Source organism: Canis aureus, chromosome 36 (assembly GCF_053574225.1).
Source record: "Canis aureus isolate CA01 chromosome 36, VMU_Caureus_v.1.0, whole genome shotgun sequence".
In the NCBI taxonomy this organism is placed as follows: Eukaryota; Metazoa; Chordata; class Mammalia; order Carnivora; family Canidae; genus Canis; species Canis aureus.
Window position 1 is genome coordinate 22,471,949 of NC_135646.1, and position 14,916 is coordinate 22,486,864.

Here is a 14,916-nt window from a genome sequence, read left to right on the forward strand (position 1 = left end):
TAAAAGAACTGTAGATGGGCCATGGGAGTGAGCTGATGGAGACAGCTACTGCATGGGCTAGGAGATATGGGACCAGAGACCGAATTATGGCAGTGGGATGGAGAAGCAGGGATAGAATTGCAAAACATGCTAGTTTGAGGGTGAGGCAGACTGAAGAGTGTAGGATAATGTGTAATAATGTGATCTGAGTGACTGGCTGGATAGCAGTGGGGAAGGGGATGTATGCTGAAGAGATTTTGTGGAAGAAGATGAGAAGTTTGAGCTGAGGAGTTTGTAGGTAGATAATTCCAAAAGAAAAGTCCAGAAGACATTATGCATATGGAGCAAGAACTCAGAGGAGAGTGTGAGCTGAAGGTTCAGACTGGAGAGTCATTGGTGCACAGGCGGTAATTAATCCCCAGGAAGAGGAAGAAGTCACAGGAAGAAGAGAATGGTGGTCTAGAACAAAGCACTGGGCAATACCAACACTTAGTGGTAGGTGAAGAAAAATCAACGAGTAAAAGTTCAGAAATGAAGGAGCAAAACTGGGAAAGATTAGACCCAAGAACCAGAGGAGAAGTTTCAAGGAGGTTTGGATATGGTCTTTTACCACAGAGAGGTTAATGGGGGGTTGGGGGGCAGGGACTGGAAGGGTTTATTGAAACCAGTTCCCGGGTACATGGGAGAGCATAGGTTCAGTGGTCTATTGAGACTGGAACATACTATGTATGGTTCAGAGAAATGAGAAAGTGGCGAGAGCCGGCAGAGCTGAACTAGAGAACAGTGGCTCCCCATATGTGCTCCCCTTACCCGCAGCATCAGCATCACAGCCTTCCAGAAAATGCAAACAGCAGAATAGCAGAGAAAGAAGCTTGGGGATTGCAAAAGCTAGAGCTTTTTATTTGCAGAATCCTGGACTTATTTCTATATAAAACTTTGGTAAATTACAGGTGAGGGAAGCACACTAATCATAAGTTTACAGCCGAATAAATTTTCACAAGGGAAAACACCACTGTAGGCAACACCTCACAAGGAGCAGAACGTCACCAGCCCCTCAGAAGCCACCTGCATTCCCCATCTTCCCAAGGGGAACCGTTAAGTGACTTCTAATACTATACGTTAGTTTTGCCAATTAATGTATGAGCTTGGAAATATAGAGTGTATTTTTTTTTTTGTGAGTAGTTCAATATTACGTCGGTTGGGTTATTCATGTTGTGTTGGGTTTAATGTGTTCATCGTGTTGCTGTATAGAAGAATGCCATGGTGTCCGTGTGCTGCAAAATCCATTCTACGTTCCTGGGTGTTTGAGTGGTTCTCGGTTTGGGGCGGTTACAAATAATGCTGCTGTTAACATTCCTGAACATGGTTTTTGGTAAACATACACCTGTTGTTCTGGGGGGAATATACCGAGAATTCGAGTCACAGGGTGATATATGTTCAGCTCAGTAGATACCACCATTTCAAAGCGGTTGTACCAATTTGTGCTACTACCAACAGAATGCAGGAGTTTGGGTTTCTGTATGTCCTCACTAACACTTGGTACTATTTTTTTCAAAGAGTCATGCTGGCGAGTGTGTAGTGTCGCATTTCCCTGATGACTTGTGTCATTGATGACCTTTTCCTATATTTATTGACCATTTGGATAATGTCCTCTTTGAAGTCTCTGTTCAAGTCTTTTGTCCACTATTCTATTGTATTGTCTGCATCTTAATGACAAGGCCTCGGCTTTTGAATTTACAAAATCTTAGCCTTCTATGACTTAAAGCATGTACTTTATAGCTAAGCAAATTGTGTCAAAGGACAGTAGAAGAGACAAGCAACCTGGCAGAGGTCTCGTCTTCTGAAACAAAGGCTAACTGATCATCTTACGTATGATGAAAACAACCATAATGCTACAAATAAATGATAGAAACTGCAATTTCACATGTACCTACTCTATATAAGACACGGCTATTTATGAAAAACAAAACAAAACAAAACCCCACCCTAACGTGATGAAAAGATGTAGGAGGAAAGTTGATGGCTGGAGAGATGAAAACAATCACGTTTATTCCTAGAAAAACTGAGAGCTACATATGGACACACACAGAAAGAGAATATGTGATTATTTAAATCCCAATGTTAATTTTAAAAATGCCACTGTTATAGGAAAACAGATAAACAGCATTATTTAAGTTTTAAAGTAATGGATGAACCCATGTTGTCCCCAATTTACTAATTATCTTCTTGCATCATAGCTTAATTGTTCCCTAATGAATGCCTTGCCATTTTCAAATACTGATTAATTACATTAAAAAATTCATAATTTTCTGACTTCTTTGTGTAGATTGGTTTAGATACACAGACTCCAGTTACACATTCTGGGTGGGGCACCCCAAAAATCTAATAAGGACATTGTTAATGAAACTATTACCCAATCCATGCTAATTCTGGGAAGAGATGCAGGAAAGAATTACAAACCCAGTGACTAAAAAACAAATCCTCACATTTACATGTTTACCCATGCATTTTTTATTTTAAAGGATAATGAAAAAGACAAAAAATCTTGCTTAGTAACTTTTTCTAGTTCTCATATACTTGATACATTTAGCTCAGTGTGCTAAGTGAGGGACCACACTTCTCTGTGTTTACAGATCTATTCCCTCCTAGTAGTATAAAAGCTTTTTTTTTTCTCTTTTTCCCCACAAAACATGTCATTTTGGGAACTGGATTTCTGTCCTTTAATCTGAGTCTTCTAGGTTTGCATGGGGACCTACTTATACTGGCTTGTCCTTTAGCCTTTAATAGGTACCTAAAGTTAAAGTACGAGCACCATGGAGGGAAGGCACCATGTAACTCATGTCTCTCTCCATGATTTGAAAATGAGCTGAGTGCATTAGGAGTACAAGCCCTCCCTCTGTGGCCTACGCACACATTCTGACCTTGGCCTTGACTTAATTAGCACAGGGTCCACATCCTTCTATTACCACTATTGATAGACTAATTGATTGACTGATACTGATGACTGATTCACCTATTACTCTTTGGGCGGGAGGTGGGTGGGTTCAGGTTAGAATTTGTTCGCCTCGTGAAAAGAAAAATAATTGAAATTAGACTTTCTCTCTTGTTGACATTATCCTTCCCAGAGAGCACTGCTCTGTATCCCCTTTGGGGCTCAGCAGATGTTGGTTTGAATGCTTCCTGTGTCATCTACTTAACAGCAGTGTGACCTAGGACAGGTCATTTAAAGAAACTGGGCCTCAAGGAAGCTTTGCATACTGGAGAAGCTTTTAAATTAGTTAACAGGTGCAGAGCACTTGGTATAGTGTCTCTCATGTGGTAAGCACTGAAAAAATGGTGGATACCAATTTATTATTATTTCCACACCTATTTGTAACATTACTACCATCCCTTTACTTTTAATCATCTTGGAATTAAATTATAGTTTCTTTAAGGTAGAAGAGTGAAAAAAGATCATGTGAAATAAAAATCTGAGGCTCAGAGACATCAAGTGATTTTCCAGGTCACAGTTTGTGGATAGCAGAATTGGGACTGGAACCAAAATTTCCTGATTCCTGGAAATATCCATTGCACTGCCAATGGCCACCAATGGCCATCTTTCTGCTGTTTGTTTAAATTTTGCTGGAAATATACCAGTGTCCTCATTCCTTGGGAGCTACTGAGTTATATCCCCTCTCCCCAGTAAAACCAAGCTGACCCCCTCCCTTTTTTTTCCAGTTTCGAATGCCCTAGCACAGTAGTGCATACACATTATTGCATTCAGCCCAAGCGTATGTCCTGAGAGTCTCCAGCACTTTAAGTTAGGAAATTGTCTACCATGGATGCTGAGTGGTCCAAGGTCAAAAACAGTGTAAGACGGTGACAAATTCTCTATTTAGGAGGAATGTGAAACACATAGTACTTGACTCATATTTCCTATATTACCAACATAATTGTTTTAGACAACTGATGTGAAACTGTACATGCTGAGTATACTAAGATAGACTATTTCCATGAATTAACTTAGATTATCAGTACACATATTCTTTAGCTTCTGGAATATCCATTAAAATATTTTTCCCTTCTCCCCAATAGACTTCAAAGAACACAAGTGATCCTTGGCCTCTTCTACTCTTACAAATTTCTATACTAATCAGTTTCCAAATATGTGGATTGGAGCTGAAATAATATCAACAAAATCTATTTATTTTACTTATGTATCAGTAACTTTATTTTATTGAAAGATTCTATTTATTTATTCATGAGAAACACAGAGAGGGAGGCAGAGGGAGAAGCAGGCTCCCTGTGGAGAGCCCGATGTGGGACTCCATCCAGGACCCCAGGATCACGACCTGAGCCAAAGGCAGACACAGATGCTCAACTACTGAGCCACCCAGGTGCCCCTATTTTATTTTATTTTTAAAGTGGACTCCATGCCTGGTGTGGAGCCCAACACAAGGCTTGAACTCACCATGCTGAGATCAAGACCTGAGCTGAGATCAAGAGTCAAATGTTCAACTGACTGAGCCCCCAGGTACCCCGTATCAGTAACTTTAAATGGCACTTTCTATGTCCCAGGTCCCATTCTGAATACTTTACAAATGTAAAGTTATGTGACCTGAATTTATGGGAGGACATTTATCATGCCCATTGTACAGATGGGAAATCAGAGGTGCAGAGAGGATACGTCGTGTACCAACATCACACAACTCCCAAGTGGGAGAAACAATATTCAGATTTGGCAGTCTGGCTCCAGAGTCTCTGCTCTAAAAGATAAGGAACCTGAGACAGAAAGAGGTGAAGGCCAAAGTCACACAGTAAGGGGTAGAGCCAGGAAGAAGCACCAGCATTTCAGCCTAGTACCAGTACAACCACTGCAGGCTTTTGCCACCTAACCACTGTGCTCTCACAAGCAATCTGCTTCTGCTAAACTAAAAGACAAGTCATGTTCCTTATTCAACCAACATTTTTTTTTCCCCATTTGTCTCAGGAGCTGTGTTAGGCTCTGGGAACTGAAAGATAAATAAGATTCAGTCCTGCCTTCTAAGCGTTCCCAGTCTAGAGAGGAGAAAGGAACAACAACAACAAAATTAATAGGCAGCATGATGGGTAATCACTACAAAAGTGACAAACTGTAGAATAAAGAGGCAGGGAAAATTTTGATTGGAAGGAAAAAAAAGAGGAGACTTCAGAGGTGGAGGACTTCTCTGTCTTTAAAGGATGAGGACCAATATTTGTACGATATTAATTGATGTTTCCTCCTGATATTTCCTAGTCCAGCTCCACCTTTAATTTAGGGCACTCTGTGCTCCTGGTATCTGATTTTCAGAACCTTGGCCCTTACAACAAAACTCTGAGAATGACAGGTTTCTAAGATTACCTCCTCTCCCTAACCCTGACACCTCTCCGTCACCCCAAATCTACTTGCCACAAAATTCCATGGGCTTCATATTAGGCCAGGGATGGCAGGGGGGTAGTTGGGAGAGAGAAGGTGAGAAGAGAGTTAGGAGATGGCGTGGGGAGACATGTGGCCCTGGTGCTTCAAGTCTGAGCCTTGGGAAGACCAAATAATTCTGGAGGATCAAAGAGTAGAGGAATCATCTTTTTTTTTTTTTTTTTTTTTTTTTTTTCCTCCCTTGGTTCTAGATCCTTGGTGGTAAAAGGCTCAAGGGGAAATATTTGTCTGGTGTGTGACAGATGGGAATTAATATGGTTTCATCAAGGGTGTGTCCTGACCTCAGGTAGCCTGGGAAGAGCGCTATCATTTCTCACTTCCAAAGAAGGACTTGGCATGGTGGAAGAGAGAAGTTTGGCCTGGGAATGAGAACATCTCTGGAGCAGATATAAATAAGGATTGAGCACAAGAACCACATAGTATGAGAAATACGTCAGCAAATGCTATGTAGACAGACGACACTGAGCTGCCCGTCTCTCCCCTCTCACATCAGTAGTGCATGGCAACTATTTTAGACTTTTGGTACTTGGTATGACCTCAGTAAATGGGGAGCGCCCCAAACCAAAATGACACTTAGTTTCCAAAAAGCCAGTGGAAAAGGGGACTTGAAACAGAGATTAAGATGTATAGACAGATAAAGACAGTTACATTTTTTGCACAGCTGAATTCATAGATTGATATTCGTACCTGCAATAGGGAGATTTTTTCCCCCTCTTTGTTCTTGCTAGATAACACATTTATTTATCGAGCAATAGTTTATGAGGGACCTCTGGATGCCAGGCTCTGGCACAAGACGGATGTGAGAACACGGTCTTGGATGTAACACAGTTTTGACAATAAGATTGTAATATGGGCATTACAAAGCGAAGATAATCTTTTGTATAAACAGAACATCATTACCTTGTTTATACTTTCATACTTTAAAGGTAAACCTTTGGCATTTTTGAGCCTTCTGGGAGAAAACCAGAAGTTAATAGAACTTGTTAAAAGAAGGCAAAGTTTCCTTCCTTGTACTCCTTCACTGTTATTTATTAATCTATTTGCATTAAGTGTTAACTCGCAAAATTAACAATCCAGTGTATTAATGGGTAAGGAACAAAAAGGTTGAAAACGGAGTGCTTCAGCTGCTAGTGGAAATTTTTTTATTGGAATCATTAACTGGATTGTAATTAAAACTGATACTGTACTAGCCACCTTTACTTTTTACAAGTTACTTCTGACAAATTTTTGGTTGTGGGCCTGAACAAGACAATATTTACTCAGGCTCCCTCTTAATGTACCTCAATTTCTGTACTGGTAGAGAGAACCACCCTCACCTGCTGCCCAATATGACAACACCCTGCTGTTCTCTCCAATATCTAAGCACAGAAGCTACGTCCTGGGATCCAGCTAGGAATTAGGAATGTTTTTTTTTGTTTGTTTTGTTTTGTTTTTTTGTTTTTTTTGTCTGTTTGTTTCATCAACCAAATTGAAGAATTGGGTATAGAAAGTTGGTATCTCCAGTTGGGTTTCCCTAGACATACCTTGAGATTAGAGCTTGTGTAAAAGTTACTTGTTCGGAAGTATTTCCAGGAAAATCTGATAGGAGAGCGGAGAAGTGAGGCCAGGGAGGAGAGGAGGGTGAGGGAGGGTGTAACATCCTGAAAAGTCCCACAGAGAATAACTTTGGCTCAATTACTCAGGGGAGTTCTGGAGGCAGTGTAGGTCACATTTCAGACAACATTTCTCTAGAATTTGGTGAGAGAATTCAATCCTAATTTCCTAAGGCTTCCGTTGTCTGTAATGAATTAATTTCCCTCTATGCATCTAGCATGGTATCCATTATGAATCATTCTTCGGAGAACTGAGAAAGCAGTCGCTCAAATTATATTTTGTGTTGTGTGGTTTGGATGAGGAACACTGGCTGCTGGGGTGTCTTGATCAGAAGACAGAGGAGCTGATGTGTCTTATACTCCATTTTCATCAGTCATTGGTTAAAGGCTGCCACCCAGGGGAGATACAAACTCTAGCCCTCCAGGCTCCTTCAATCAGTTGAGTAAATGGGGTTCCACAGCCTGAAGGGAGTGTCACATAAAGAGGTATGGATGCTGGCTGTTGGGGTGAAAGCATACTGGGGGTCATCGTACATGAATCTGGTGAAGAGATCCAAAAGGATGGTTGGAACACTGATGGCCTCTGCTCCAGTTCTATCCCTCTGCTACAAAGATTTCTTCATGCTTCACATTAGCTGAACTGTGTAGATTCTTCAGGATAAGGTTGGTCATAATTTTTAGAAAATAAAAAAAAAAGATCTTCAAGAGGAAGACTACTGGGATGAGCTACAGCCTCTCCTGCTGTAGATGGATATTAATGATCTACTTTCTATCCCACCCATTTTCGATTACCCTCAGCCTTGCCTGGGATTTCTGCAGAGCTGCTGGCTTGCCTGGTGGGTGATCCAGACACGCATCCCTGGGGGGGCGGGGGGGGCGGGGGGGAGCTGGGACCTGATTACTATGCATTTGCTATTATTCTTGTTTGTAGTTGAAAATGGGCAAAAGACCACCGAGAGATGCCCTAGAGGGTACTCTGAGTTCCAGATGGCCCTTTTCCTGCCCTGTTATGTAGCAGCAACTCTGTCTTCTCATTATAATCAGGATCATCACCCCTGAAAGTATAGAAATCCTTGTTCTATCTATGGATTAGCCCTAGGGGCCCGAAATGACTGGAAATTTGTAGCTTTAGGTTCAGTGGAGCCCTTATTGTTTCCCCTGATGGAAATATTCTGCTCCTGATCCCTAACCGTGGCTTCTAGACACACTAAACCTAACACTGCAATGATGGAAGCACAAATTCCCTGAGAGGGCACTGGATATGATGGTGAGAGAAGCCCACTCCTACTTTGTCTCTTGGTTCCTGGACCCACATGTTCTATTTAGTAGGGGTGCGGGGCATGGCATAGCACTGCATAATGGCTTTGGTTCAAGGTACATATTTCAACCTGAAGAATGAAGCCCCAACCCCACAGGGTATCTAAGCTGTGCCTTAATCACATCTTTAATAAGTCATTGTAAAGTTCTATAAGGTAAGCAACTTGGATATGATATGGTATATGATAGGACCCTTTGGATCCCATAATCAAATGTCCACATTTACATCTTCTTTGCTATAGAATGGGTTCTTTGGCATGAAGCAAGGTCATTTAGGACCTCAGATGTGTAAACCGGGCATTCTGAGATCCGTCAGATAGTGGTGCTGGCCAAGATTCTTCTGTTAGGAAATGCAAATCCATTTCTAGAATACGTGTCTCTCCTATTCCACGCAAATTGTTGTATTATTATTTTTTTGGTAGTAGAAGAGTCCAGATGTACAGAATTTGCCACCAAAAGGCTGATTGGTCTCCTCAAGGGATGGTGCCATATCAGGGGCCCATCCTTTGTCTCTGCTATTGTTAGGGTGAACATTCAGCAGCATTTGTGGCTAGATCAGTCTTAAGGGTAGGGGTCCATGCTATTGGGTCCATGCAGAGCCTGGCTTTTATGAATGGCTAGTTCACTTTTGGAGTCACTGTTGAAACCCTAGAATGGTTCAGGGAAGAGGCTGGCTATCATCTTCCAGATGAATCTTTTTGTTTACTTCATTGCGTATTGCCCATCCTATAGTGGATGTCTCTGGTGGGCATTTATATGTGGAACAAAGATCCACACACTTGGTGTCTACTTCCACAGGTACATGGATATATTCGCAAGACTTTTCCCAGAATTCTTTTCCTCCATCTTTTGATCTTGCTCCTTCTACTTTCTGGCTAACCTATTTGTCATTTCCCAGGAGCTCATGTCTGTTTTTACTTTAGGCTACTTGTGTCTCCCCACAAAGTGGGTGATCATGTCTACTGCTCAGAGTTCTATCCAGTGGAATGTTTCCCCCCTAAGGTCTTCAAGGGCCACTCATTAAAAGGTAAGGAAGTCAAGATCATCCTGAGATGAGACCGTGGATGTGATTATGCTTGCTGTTGTCTATTTCAAGTGAATGAGAACTGTTGCTCACATTTCTTAAATATGGGTGTTAGAAATAATTCATTAGCCAGATCCATACATAGCTGCATACCCAGTATCAGAAATAGTATTAATTTGTTTTAGTAAATGTATCAGTCATTTAAGCTTAGTTAAATGTGGCTCCCAGTCATCTACCATGATCGACTGGATTTTTGTAGGTACCAGACTGGTGAATTAAGGGAATGTAAGGATTTGTTAAGACTTTGAGGGTGGTATTAATCTCTGCCATTCCATTTGAATAGGGTATTGCTTCTGATTTTCAATCTTTGCTGCATTGGGTGGGGAGCAGCTTTGGGGTATTTCGCTTGGCCTTTTCTCCCATGATGCTCATTACTCTAGAGGTCAATGACTTTATGCAAGAGTTCTTCAAACTGCTAAATATACTGTCTAATTCTACCATCTAAATATGCTAAATATACTTTCTAATTCTGACATTTTCATTTAATTTCATGTGGGACATCATCTTTTTTTTTTTTCAGTCTCCCAGGAACCATTTTATCAGTGTACTAGGGTTGGCTCTAGGTGACTTTTTGAGGATGTTGAATCCTGATTCATGGAAGAACACCCCCATATCCACAAATTCTCCCTTGTAGGGACCAACATTCTACCCACTGTCATTTATTCAGTCCAGTGCCCTCGAGATCCTCCTTGGGCCATGTTCTCTTGGTTCCTACCAATATGTATTACCTAGGCTCTGGAGTACTTGGGTGAATAACTCATTCTCTCCTTAAGAAGGACATGTATTTTTCCAGATTACCAATGCTAAGTACTAGATCCTAGTCATGGGTTTAGTTGCCAGTAGGGAGGTGGGAGTAGATTTTGAAAAGACTCAGTATCCAATTCCATTTCACAGATGAAGATCTTATTGATTGTCATGTTAAGCATGCCACTGGTTAGTGGTAACTAACTGGTAGCCACTGGTAAACCTGATTGATTTACCTCCAAAATGGGATTCCTGTCAGCATCTGGTCAGCAAGTGACTCAACTCCAGAATCCTATCAGAGAGTCTAATACCTCGGACCAAATTTAGTATCAGGTGACTTAGGTTGGATTCTTCAGAAGCAGAATATGAGGCAAAGCCATGTGGAAGTGATTTAATTGGAAACATTTCTAGGAAAAACTGGTGGGAGAATGGGGATACGAGACCTAGAAAGGAAGGAAGCCAGAGGGTACATTACCAAATGAAATCCTAAGGAGGGTAACTGGCTCAGCCCCTGAAAAGATGGCAAAAAATAGCAGAGGTCACACACAGAGTGTCTTGATTAGTGGCAAGGGAGTGGAGTATTACCCAGCCATGATCAGTCAATGTTTAGGAGCTGCACCTGAGGTGACATGAATCCTGGCACTTCTGGCTCTCTGTGTAAGCAAAGAGTTCTGACAGCCAGGGCAGCGCTCCCAAAAGGGGATTCAGGTCCTGGCTGTGGGCAGTAAAAGCATATTGGAAGCTGTTGTGCATTAGCATTCTAGAGAGATCAGAGTGGATATGGGTGGAACACTTGACAACATCTGCCATTTCATTTTTTCATAAGCATTTATCAGAAGCTTCACATGCAACTAGAGTAGCATTCCCATAGAAGAAAGAGGGCATTGGCCAGTTTCTCATGTATTCTGTGCCCTCCCCCATTTGTATTATTATTTGTGCTGACTTCCTTTACAATAAACTTAAATGTGTATGAGTTTTCTTCTTAGTAGTCAAATTTTGTTTCGATGAAGAGTCTATATTAAAATATAGTCCTATACGAAATCACTGTGGACTGATTAAGAGCAGAACTGACCCTCATCTGCTCCCCAGTGAATTGCCGAGTAAAAAATAATGTTCCAAGGAGGCTAGGAAAGAAGGGTTAAGCCCGTCTCTTCTCTCCTCTAGGTAGGTTGGGTTTTGGTAAAGAGTTTGCCAGGTTGTGGCATTTCTATTTGGGATGATGAAATTGTTGTTATAAATACTGCATTCAAATGATCTCTTTTGTTACGTGAAGACTATGTTTGTGATATGAAAACATCATCTCTTATATTCTGACATTTTTAAGTAACATGTTTCCTTAAAAGAGAGATACACTAATATTCTTCAGAAAATGTAAGAGGAGGAGATTTTGGTCTATTAGTTTGAATGAGACTTTGGGTGTATGTAAGTGAATCATTATAACCGATGAGAAGTGTCCTTACACTATGTGCTGCTGTTTCTATGGGTTATATGTATCTGACCATCTTATTACTCCTGGCCTGGAGCAAGCAGAGATAAACAGACAATCACTGGGATGTTGATGATTGGATGTCAGTTTGCACCAATCCTCTTTTCTCATTCTTTTCTATTTTGATATTTAAATAAGCATTGGGGTAGGAATTCCAACTCTCATATCTTCATGCTGGATAAAGGTTTTCATTCTGAGCTGGCTCAGTGAGTGGTCTCTTGGGTCAAAGCAAAACCATCTGCTACTTCTGTTTTGATTTTCACAGTCGAACGTCCACCTTGCCACATAAATGTAATCTATGCATGTATTCTTAATAAAATGACACCCTATTTATTTAATGGAAATTCAGTAGGTGGCAGATAAATGGCCAGCCACAAGATCAAAAGAGGGTTTTTCATTTGGTATAAAGCTCTTTTTCTTGTCTAGAACTTAGTTTTTAAATTTATTTATAAAGAAATGTAATGGAATTGATTTTTTTTTTTTTTTTGCTAATCCAGAAGCAGAACATGGAAGGTATTAATGGTAATTTTTTAAAAAAGTAGTTATCTCATTCTATTCCACTCTCTTTTACTTCCTGTTTAGGTATTTAGGAAATCTACAAAGGTGCAGTCACACCAAGGAACAGTAGGAGACAAACTGCATGGAAACTTTATTCTGTTGGAAAACATGGCTTTCCCTATCAGACTAAAAGTTTTACCATTTTTTTGTAGGCACTAAACATATTATTGGCAAAAATATTTTTTTTTGGCAAAAATAATTTTGTTAGTAATTACTTAATTTTTCATTTAAGCTATTTGAAACTGTGATTTTATCTAAGTGATAATTTGAAAAAGTATTTTAATGTGTGAAATATATACTTAACTAAAACATTCTCTTAGATTATTTCTACATTAGGTGACTTGATTTTGATCATTTATATAAATGACCAAGACATTTAATTTGAACTTTTGTTTTCTTTCCCCAAGTTTTCTAGTTCAATTGGTATTATTTAGATCTCTAGTTTCATTCTATATGAGAAAACAAACCTTTTCAAAATAATTTCTTTCTCACTCTATTCTTGGGTCTTTCTAGCTCTTCCCAGTGGCTCTTTCTGAAAGTGCTCAGAAATTCCCATGTACCAAGTAAACATGAGGTTATTCTTAGTATATTAACAGTTATTATCATGGGAGAAGAATGACTTTAATATTAATAAAAATAATTTCCACTCACTGCTGGAATAAATTAGTTTATTTTTAAAAGTTGATTCAATGATTGATATTTATAGAATGTTAATTTTTTTTTTAAAGGCAACTCTGTGTGGAGTCAGGCAGTTTTGGGCATCTTTGCCAACCTTTCACAATAAGAACACAGAAATTATTCTGCACATCAAATGGAAATCCAGTCTCATAAACCTAAATAATAACCCTGAGTATTGATGATCTATTATACTTTGCTGAGTCAAAGCACTTAAAAAGAATTAACAAATAAAATCTTCAAAAGACTCCCCTGAGGTAGATAAATGTTTTCTTGCTTATTTCTTTAGAGACTACATTTTAGGTTACTTGCCAAAGCTAAAAGGTCATTGTTGCTGATGCCAGGAGTGCCAAGAATCTTCTGGTTGCTAATCCAGTTCTTAGATAATTATAATTAGGGCTTGATATAAACTATGCCTAGTTTTGCATTTGGTTCAAATTAACATTGAAATTTCTTGACCCATTTAAATTATTTTATAGTTAATAGAATTGTGGAGTTGGAAATGTCCTTGGAGATGATCTAGTCCAAACCCACTATTTCACAGATGTGAATCCCTGCTCAGGTCTCAGTCTTTCCACAATGGACCAGTGTACAAAGATCTGATGGTCATGGCTTGCTGTGGAAACCTCCCAGTAGATTTCAATAGATTTTCCAAGAGATGGCATTAGATCTGTGGAGTGGTAGGTAATGATGAAAAAGTGGGGGAGAAAAGATGTTCTAGGAAGAGAAAGGATTTGGGGGTTTTGTTTTTCTCTGTTTTGTTTCTGAACAACTTTCTCTGCTGAGTGACACCATGCTCAAGGAAGCCCATGTTCTATTTCTTAGAAAAATGCCTCGGCTCAAAGCCATCACCACAGGCCTTCTTAGACACCCAAAATGGGCAAAGAATACTTTCTGGAAAGAATATTTGTAATAGTTCCCTTGAAAAGTCAAGGGTGGCAGGAGGCAAGGGGAAAGGGAGAGGTTGTGAGCAGGAAAATATGAGTGCAGATGTAGCAAATAAGGGGCAGATGCCACGTGAAGATGAGTTCTGGCTCCCCAAATATGGCATGCCCCCGTGTAGTTTGAGAGAGACACACCCTTTGTGCACCCAAGCAGCACTCTGAAAGTCTATCTTTCTGCAATGATATTTTAAGCAACTTCCAAACTTCTTCTGAATACCAGTCCTCATTCCAATTGCCTACTTGAAAGATTTATTTCGATATCTACTAGGTATCTCAAAATAACATGTTCCAAACTCAACTTCTGATCCTCTGTGAAACCTATTCCCTCAATGTCCTCCCTAGCCCAGGAGATAACAACCCCATTCTTCTAGGTATTTAAGCCAGAGGTTTTGCAGTTATCCTAATTCCTCTTTTTTTCACACCTTATATCCAATTAATCACTGAATCCTATTGATCCATATCCTCATCTTGGAGGGATCTTGAGTTACCTGGCTCTTCTCAGATTATGACTACTGTTTTGTTTGTTAATTTACTATGGAGGTTGGAAAGAGGAATACTAAGAGTGGCTCTACTGAATTATCTGTTTGCCAAGCAAATTCTTCCCTGCCTACATTGTATACAGAATAGCTTTGCCTCCTCTTGATAATCATGGTCAATTATCAGAATGGTGTTAACTTTCCTTAAATACTGAAATACTGGTTGCTTCACACAAGAAAACCAAAATAACAGGATGGGAGCCATAACTTAATTTTTAAAAAGATTTTTGCAATGTACCCTGGTAGAAATAGTGTATATCTCCATACCTCTAGGACCCAAAGTTGTGGGGATGGGATAGCAAATTCCCTAAATGGGTCAGGAGAAATTATGTCAAGAAAAACTACTTGTACTTTTATCCTATGGTTCCCAAATCCATTTATTCTGTCTATCAATTGGAGGTATAAATATGATGACTATTGATTTAGCATGATGCTGTATCCAGAAAGATGGTACTTCAAATTTATAGGGTATTGCTTTCAAGCTTGAGCTGCAGGCATGCTTTCGAAAAGTTGTTCTAGCCTCTGCTTCTGACAAGATGGAGTAACAAGGACCACATTTACTTTTCC

The 14,916-nt window shown here is 39.9% G+C and overlaps 1 long non-coding RNA gene across 2 annotated transcripts in view; it reads left to right on the plus strand.

Annotated features, from left to right (window-relative positions):
* The window catches only part of LOC144306213 (uncharacterized), a 402,455-nt gene that overhangs the window by 29,120 nt on the left and 358,419 nt on the right, over window positions 1-14,916 (plus strand). The gene's annotated exons all lie outside the window — the stretch shown is intronic.